Here is a 9,972-nt window from a genome sequence, read left to right as displayed (position 1 = left end):
GTTGTCATTATCACATTCAATAAAAAAATATTTCATTTTTTCTTAATTTAAAGATAATGCAGTATTTTAAATTCTATATACTCCTGTATTATTTTTGATAATCATTGTAATTAAGTTCTTTGATTTCTTATTGGAATCTTGAGGTATTTCTCACATATTTTGGTCTTTGAGTCGATTATAAGACTAATATTATTTGAGATTTAATTATATTTAAAATTTATTATCTTTCTTCAAAATTATATTTTATAGAAATTAAACTCAAATTTTTCTCTCATACTTAACATATGTCTTCAATTGAACTAGACTCATTGAATACACATACTCTTATATTATAAATTATATATCTTAATTTATAGAGTAAAAAATAATTTGATTGACCTAGTGATGGGAAGTTTGAATAATATATATAAGAAGTTAGGTTCATTTGCATAGAAATGAATTTCACTTCTCTCCCCTCTCTTAATTAAATATTCTCAACCTCACTCTCCTCTTTGAGAATTTCACACGGTCCTCCCAACTAGCTAAAATATATATATTTATCTCAATTTTTTTAATTTATATATATAAATTATCGCCCTTTCATTTCAATTTAAAGTAATATTATATCACAATTAAAATAATTTATCTATGAGTATTAATCATAATTGTATATAAATAAATTTTATTTTACACTATAAACTAACTAGTGAAAATAAATCTTTAACAAATGATATAAATGTAATTTAATGCACAAGTTTCTGTGTGTAATTTTTACTATAGTTTTAAGGGATGTACACAATTTGAGTTGGGTTCAACTAAATGTATGATCCAACCTAATTAAATTCGAATGAATTGATTTGAGTTGATTTTTTAAGAAAAAAAATAAAAACACAACCCAAACCAATTTATTTGTAAATCACTTGTGTTGGATTTGATCAACGGATCAAAATATTTAATTTTGTCTAGTATTTTTTAAAATTAATATTTTTTTATATGTTAATTTTTTTATTAAATAAAATACCAAATATAATAAACAAGCACCACACACATGGAACCTAACATATTATGTTAACACAAAATAAAATAAACAATCACATTATTGTGATCATCACATAAACTAACATATTATGTTAACATATAATTTAAAAATTAAAATATAATAAACAAAAACTATACACATGAAACCTGAAAATTCAAAAACTAAAGTTATTAAATCATAATTTAAAAATTATAATGTCTTCAAATAGTTAAATGAAAAGTGCATAAATATTTTTAACTAAATTTAAAATAATTTAAACCTTAATTTCCGTGAGAGTGAAATTGTGATTTTGTGAGAACTAACTGAGAAAAGAAGAAAAGATAGTGAGCATGGTCTCACTCACACTTATTTAAATTATTAATTAATTTGTTTTAATTTTAAAATATATTATATAATAATAAAATTTAATATAAATTAATGAATTAACGAATAACGTAATGAATCAATGAATTCAAATATTAAAATTTATGATTAAACCTAAAATATAACAGATTTGATTAGTTTTATTTGAATTTAATCCAAAATAAAATTACCCAACACAAATTCTTTGAGTTGATTTTTATGAATTTAAGGCACCCATGAATTTCTATAGTAATTTCGGTATAAATTAGACGAAAGAGGAAAGGCATTTGCGGTATGCTAAAACTTTTAGCCTGAGGGATGACCCTCTCTGACCGCGTGTTCCAGAATTGGGCCGTGTTTGATGTTTGTTAACGTTTTAACTGGGTACTAATTCAAAGACGGATATTTCGTTTTAATTTATAATATACTACTCCCTCCGCGTCCAAGCTGATTGATGTTAAAGTCTTTTAAAAAAAATCTAAATTGATTAATGCTTTTATTTTTCAATGAAATATTTTAATATTTATTTCAATTTTATCCTATAATAAATAATATTATTGGAAAACTTAATAATATATTTATTGAAATTAAGAAAAAAAACAATGATATTTTAATAAAATTATGCCTTGATAAATATTAATTCTCTTATAATACTTACTTTATTCATTTGTGTGAAAATACATTAAACAACCATTTTGAGCCGGAGGGATAGTTTGAAACTAACAATATATTTTATCTATTTAAAAAACTAACAATATCTTTTGTTTTTTATTTTTAATTAAAAAAAATACTTAAAAGTTGTAAATAACTGTCATGTTTTGAAGAGTTATCTATCATAATAATTTTCTATTTTAAAGGTAGTTTTAAAAATTAATTAGAGAGAAAAATCATCTAAGAAATGTATACACAAAATAAAATAATTGTCATTATAATAGTTAGCACAAACAGATCTAGAGGGGGCAGGGCCCGAATTCCCCTCCAAAATTTTCATGTATATACATTTATATTCTAAAATTAATTAGTATAAAATTAATTTTTTTATGTTGTTATGATAATAATGATTAATGTTAATTAATATAAAGTTGTGTATAGTTAATTGTGTTTGTTGTTATTATTGTAATAGTTAAAGTGGTAACTAGTATAAAATTATGTAAATTAATTATATGTTTGTTGTTATTATGATAAGAATTACTGTTATTTGTCATTTAATATAAAAATAATTTCATGTGTAAAAATAGTAATTTTAAAAAAATATTATTTATTAAAATTTGGACATTTCTTAAAGGAAAAAATGGACATTTAAATAATTATAAAGAAAAAAAAAATCAACCTCCTTTATGAGGTTTCTAAAAGAAAGAAAAAAGAATAAATTATTAATTTTATCTCACATAATTAAATTAAATGTGACTACTTAAAATTTAATATGATTAGTTAGGATCAAAGTTCTTTTTCCTTATAAAATACTAAAGTTGTAAGTGACATAAGTTTAACTAATTATCTTAAAAACTAATTTTGCTTTCAACTTCCATTTCAAGAGTCTAAAATGTAAAAATAAACACATTTTATTTTATTTTCACGATTAAAGTATTGAGGTATATAAATATATGATGAAGTCTCATATTGTGTAAAAATAGAAAAGTTAAGCATTGAGCAGAAGATTCATAAATCTAAATCCCAAGATCTTGGATTAAAGTGTGATATTAAATTCGCTTATACGATTGTTCATGATTTATTGATCAGTCAGATGATGACAATGAATTCTTAATACATTGATGGATAATATAATATAATTTTATAAAATTAATACATGACTATATTTTTTGGTACATGACATTTTTTGTGATCAATAAACAAATACAGTAAATTAACAAATACAATAGCTGAGATGATTTGTTCTCCGTCCCTACATTGTACATGTACTTGCTTCCTTTTCACCTTCAATAAAGCTCCTATAATTCCAACTTAAATTATACATCAATCTCCATGTACGAATTGTTAAATGCTATAATTATAAATGTATATACGAATTGAGAATATTATAAGTAATTAACCTGCCATGTGATAACAAACACGGTAGAATCATCTCCTTCTAGTAAAAAGCCTTTTGGATAGTGGGCAATTTAGTTCCAGTGGTTGGAGGTTTGGAGTTTGTACCCTTAGGAGGTGGCCTTGTTGTAGCTGCAAGAACATTCTTAATGCTTATCCCTCCATTGCTTGGGGGTTTGGAGTTACTACTCTTAGGCGCTGGCCTTGTTGTGTGGGCAAGAAAATTCTGAATGCTCTTCTTTCCGGAACTCATTGTATAAGATGACTAATTAATTAACTAGCTAACTGCTTCAAATTGGTGTTGTTTTTTTGTGTATATATGGATACAAACACTGATTCTTGTTGATGAAACATGACAATGTGGCTCGTATTTATAGGGAAACATGCATGCCTTCACAGTACTATACATTCAATTAATAATGCATGGAAGTTACGTCCCAAGTGATTGATGGAATGGTAATATACATAGAAGTTTCTGTTGTTTTTGGTTTCATACTATTGCCGTTTTTACAAACTTAATTATATGAAACTTGTGACACAAGGAGAATGCATTGCCCTTGTTTAAGTGCCTTCATAACCAAGTTAGTTTTTTTTTTTTTTTTTTTTTTTTTTCTGAATTTACAACCAACCAAGTTGGAAATAGAAAGAAACCGTGGCGAAACTCTCATGGTCAAATATTTGAACTTCTAATACGGTCCAAGGACATAGCAAAATACCACTTTTAGCCATTGGTGCATATTTAGTGTGGCCTTGATATCCTTCTCTGTCTTTGCATTTTCTTTTCTTGTTATTTCCACTGTTCACATTAACTCTTTTCCACGCAGATGAGAAGACTGTCATATAAAGATAAAACATATAAAATGGGATTTGATAAGTGACAAAATGTGAAAAAAAAGAGTTGAATAGTAAAATATGCTAAATTTTGATAAATGAATGACAAAATATGCAAATTCCATATCGCGGTAAAATTTGTGAAAACATGAAAGATGAGAAAACTATTAATTTTAGGTTTGCACATTCCCATCTTTATTCATGAGTATTAAATGCATTAAAAATAGGATAAAAAGTAGCAATGTATCTCTAATTTATGATTTCTTTTGTGAGATTTATAAATAATTTATTCTTGTGTAAATTTATACAATGGAGACTCCATTTGGATGACTAATGTTGAACTTATTTGAATTTTTAGGCTAAAGAATAAAAGATTTTGAAATGCTACTGAAGGGCTCGCTCAACGAGTCAGATTGACTAAGTGAGGCTCATCCGCTTAGCGAGGGAGTCAGTTCGCTAAACAAGTATGAAACCCTAGAGAATGTTGAGTCAGCAAGCTTAGCGCGCAGCTAGCCCGTCCAGCGAGAATTTTGTCTCTTCTTGTGCTTAGCGCGTCTAGTAGAATACTCTCTGACATATTCACCTTGGTATTTGTTCTATTATACAATTATGCGTTTGTCTTTTCATGTGTTTTTAAAGTATAGAAAAATTAATTCAAGAATTTGAAACATGAATGAGTTATTCCATTTTATTTCACTGCAATTAAAATTACTTACAAACTGAATATGCGTAATCAAAGTATAACAAATTTTCTATGGACACGATACTCGATTTTATCATTTTAATTATTACTTAAACGAATTGATACACTTATCAAAACATGCTAGATGGTCTGCTTTGAAAGGACCAAAAAATGCCACCGAATATAATTCCTTATTTCAATTCAGCTGGTATCCGTCAAATGAAAATATCTGAAAATAATATCTGTCAAGTTTCATAATTATTTGTATTATCTAAATTTAATTCATGGACCATGGACGCCACAACACGTTTTACAATGAATAAAATTGATATACTTAATAAAACGCTTGGGAAAATATTGATAACGAATACCACAAAATTAAAATAAACAAGAATTAAAATTTAAAAATTAAATGGCAATGTTTAAAATTATACCTACAAATAATAACTAGACAGTTGACTATAATAAACAATTATATGATAAAAAAATAATAATCAACTCTGAAATATTTTAAAAAAAAAAAAACAATTTTGAAACCACACCACGTAGCTTTACGGAGTGTTAATTTAACATCTTACGACCGGGATCGGGTAGCAGCTACTAATTAGGCCCCGCGTTTTACTTTTGGAAACTTCTAGCAAATTAAATTTTAAAAAATATGTTTTGTGTTTTAAAATAGTTTAAAATGTTGTCCTTCTGCATCATATTTTTTTATTCATACTAATACTTGAATATGAGATCTTATGTTAGAAAATCAAGATCAATTCCACTAAAGTTAATGCTTTGTATATATATGATTAATGTAGTTAATCAAATTTCCTAATATAGAGATTAATAATTAGCAGTAGATAATCTGTACGTATTCATGGTGACAGAAAAATAAAACTTTATAAAATTATTTTTTTATAACCAAATTCCAAACTAAAAAGAATTTGGATTAGGAAGAAAAACAAGACACTAATATTGTGAGTTGAAACGCGACTTAATCTCTAACGCGAAAGAGTTAATTAATGTGAAAATAAGATGAAATGAAGATGCAAATGAAGAAGGGGATAGAAAGGGAGACAATGGTCGTATGCTCTGTCATGCCGCGTATTCAAAGTTCAAAACTTTGACTATTGAGTCTTTTCTTCACTGTTTGTTTGTTTCTATTCTGATGTGCTTGATTTAGAGGAAAAAAAATAAAATTAAAGTAAAGAGTAGGAAATGTGGTTATATGATCTAAAATATTTTTTTTAAAAAAAATATTTTATAATATTTTTTAAAAAATAATACAATTTTTTTAAAAAGATATAAGTTATAACAAAAGAATCTTAAAAAATATTTAAGTTTCTATAAATTATAATAATCTTTTATATATTTTTATTAAATTTTTTTAATAATTTTTTCATTGTTAATATTATGATTTTTTTATGTAATCAAACAATTATTTAATCATTCATCTTCTCCCATTGTAGATTTTATTCTTCAAAAAATTAATTGAAAAAAACATTTTAAATGACAAACTCTCTTAATCATTTTCTTCTTCTATTTGAGAATTATAATGAAACTAATCACTCAAATGAAAAGGTACAGTATAAATTAGTAAATAAATCATTGTATCTATTTTTTAGGTTTAATTTAATTATTTTATTTTTTAAATGTTTAATTTGATTCCTTAATTTATATATATTAGATTCAATTTATTTCTTTATTTTTAAAATTTATAATTGGGTCTTTATTTTTTAAAATGGATTCATTTTGGTTTTATTTTTAAAAAAATATTCAAAGACGAATTAAAAATAAGATCAAATTAAACTCATTTTAAAAAATAAAAAACTTTATTGAACCTTTTAAAACTAAAAACACCAAATTAAACTTAAAAAACAAACTAGATAATCAAAATAGTAATTAAAAAGATAAAATAGTAAAACTAGTATCTAATTATTCGCTTTTTTATTTCTTATATTATATTATATATATATATATATATATATATATATATATATATATATATATATATATATATTATCTCATAGAAACAATATCTATTTTTTATAAGGGTAATTTTTTTATTACACATATAAGTAAAAAAATAATATAATGGGAATAATTACCTCCATAAAGCAATAGGTGGATCCGTCCTTGATTATTGATTATGTGGGTCTCACGGAATAAAATACAAAAAATTATTTTAAACTTATTAAGCTTGCGTGCAATTGCATTTCAAACTGCATGAGTATTGGTTTTCAAAATATTTAAATTTATTTTTTATATAGAAATTTAAATAATTATTTACTGTCAATTATGAAGGCCATTGGATTCAAACTGCACCGGTGCAGTTAAAAAATTTACTGCAGCAGATTCATAATCCATGCTTGCGCAGTGATCGCTTGCTGAGTGAAAAGACAAGCTAGACAAATGTGGTCATATTAATAGAGACACGCGTACGTGAAGAGTGGAACTTTGCATGTATTGATAGTTTAATTTTATTAGACAAAGATTATGCTGATAAAATTACTTGAATGACTAACAATTATTTTTCTGGTGTGGTATATGCCATCTTTTTCATGGTATAACAGAAATTAAACATTTGCAATGTCAAATGGGAAGATATATTGAAAAAATAGAAAAATATTAAAAATTACAGAAATCTTATCTGAAGAAGAAAAAGAAGTTCCACGAATTTTTTATTGGAAATCTCTCTCTTCTTTTAATAAGATCTTCGTAATAGATGCTTTCCAAATCCGAAGAAACTCAGGTTATTTGTATTCCTCGGAATCCTTCCCCTACATCACCATTAAATATTTCTTGCCCCACTATTAGTCACACCTGAGTTTTCCCAATAATTAGTTGAAAAGGTTAACATGAGAGTGCATTACACTAATCTTTGTATTTTTTTATCATCCAACACGTGAACTAATTTATATGAGATTGCTATATTGATGGAATAATAAAAAAAAATGATATACAAAATGTGTTACTTAACAGTTAAAAAATAAATATATATATTTATGAGCGATTAATTAATATATAAAGCTACTTTATTAATAAATCTTTCCATGCAGGGACAAACGTAACAGGCTATTTGTGAGTTATCGATCCTTTGATGATCATAAGGAGCTTGCACATAACATATAATAAAAGTTTCAAATATATTAGTTTTTATTATAAATTTACACGCAAATGGGATATTTGGTATATAACTACGTACTAGCTAGCTCTAAAATTTGTAAATTACAAAGGGTTATGAAACGAACAATATTAAGATATTAACAAATAATGACTGTGTATAACCATATTCTGCTACCCTAAAAGTTCTTCATACATAGTTCCCACTTCCACATGATCACCTGCAATAAAATCAAAACGATCAGCGAACTATAGGGTCTAGATGGTGAACAGAAAAAGTTACAATTCAAATATTTGTAATAACTTTAAATACAAATAAAAAAGTAAAAAAAAAACATAAAAATGAAAATTAAACGAAATTTGTGAGTGCAAGAAAGTGGTGTTGAGGGGTTGTTTATAATTTATTTTTACCTTTGTTTGAATCTTTTTCCCCTTGCATGCAGTTGTTGGCATTTCAAGTATTTCTATTGACATAGGCAAGACCGGATCCAGTAGTCTTTGGTTTGCCACCGATTTTAGAGTCCGAACCATTGTTTTTCGAAGGTTGCGGCGGCTGCTTATTCTTGTCGCCCAAACTCTTGGAGATGTCTTTCGGATTGGAACTCATTCTGATAAAGCAATGCAAATATCGTTTCAATGAATTATTTGTTTCTATTGTCTTGGAATATAAACTATGGCATGCAATGTTGTGTTCTATTTATAATATGCATCATGCAATTAAAAGACTTGCTATATTGATTACATTTCGCTAGCTGAATTGCATTAGAAACATTGCTAACATTACCTAGCATTTTAATTTAATTTACAATGCCTCTTACGTTATTTGAACTGACAAAAAGGAGGAAAAATTAAGAGAATTACCCCTTGTATAATATTGTGGTAAGAAAAGAAAAATGGATGTTAAAAAATATGGTAATATATTCTGATTTTATATAGTTGTTATATCTATTAAATTTATCTTTAATTATATCTTTAGCTATTAGACTTATCTTTAGTTTTATAGTTATTATATCTATTAATTTTATTTTTAGTCATATCTTTATAAGATAAAGATATGACTAAAAATAAAACTAATAGATATAATAACTATAAAATTAAAGATAAACCTAATAACATATAATTAAAAATAAATTTAATAAATATAATAATTATATAAAATCAGAATATATTATCATATCTTCTAACAATGAAAAATATATATATGACACTAACCTACTTATAATCCTATAATTTATATCACAAACTATGGCTTGCCTATTATAATCAACCTAGGCATCACACATCAATTTGATCACCATCATATCAGCTTTTTTTATATAAAATTTATTATATATATAAAATGTAAATAAAATAACAAATATGAAAAAATAGGAAATTTTAGGGATGGTTACAATCAATTACGCGTACGCCCTAACTTCACATTTATTTTTTAAAAAAATTAACTATAAAAAATATATTAATTGTTTATTATATTTAATTATTTTTTGGTAATATCACTAACTTTAAGTTATTTTTAGATTCAAATCTCCTAGCCAATGTCTCAATTTCAATTTGACTGATAATTTCAGTGAATTTTATTTTTTTAATTACATTTTTTTATTCATAAAATTTAAACTTAAAGATTTTGTTTAAGAGATTCATCATCCAAGCCTAGTTTGTCTTGAACTAAAAATATATTAACTTGTGTAGATAATTCAAACAAATTTTTAATTGTAGTACGATTTGATTCTATTTAAATGATAATCCAAATCAAATTAATCTTATATTTTACTGTTTGATTTATATTAATTGGTTTCACAATGTTTTTTTTAATCCATTTTTATATGTTAATCTTATATTTTTTTAATCTCTCTCCTCTCTTAATTAAATGTTCTCGACCCCACTCTCTTCTTGAGAAATGAATTTCACACACTGTCCTCGCAACTAGCTAAAATATATATCT

General features: G+C 25.1%; 1 long non-coding RNA gene across 1 annotated transcript; it reads right to left on the bottom strand.

The window, feature by feature from the left end:
* Nucleotides 1-8,036: 8,036 nt before the first annotated feature.
* Nucleotides 8,037-8,691, bottom strand: LOC106799629 (uncharacterized). The gene is made up of 2 exons (XR_001389318.1): nt 8,442-8,691; nt 8,037-8,251 (listed from the first exon to the last, which is right to left on the bottom strand). It is a non-coding gene; the product is annotated as an uncharacterized lncRNA (long non-coding RNA).
* Nucleotides 8,692-9,972: the final 1,281 nt, after the last annotated feature.

Source organism: Glycine max, chromosome 8 (assembly GCF_000004515.6).
Source record: "Glycine max cultivar Williams 82 chromosome 8, Glycine_max_v4.0, whole genome shotgun sequence".
Taxonomy (NCBI): Eukaryota; Viridiplantae; Streptophyta; class Magnoliopsida; order Fabales; family Fabaceae; genus Glycine; species Glycine max.
Note: the sequence above shows the minus strand (reverse complement) of the source record. Positions and strands in the feature narration are given on the sequence as shown.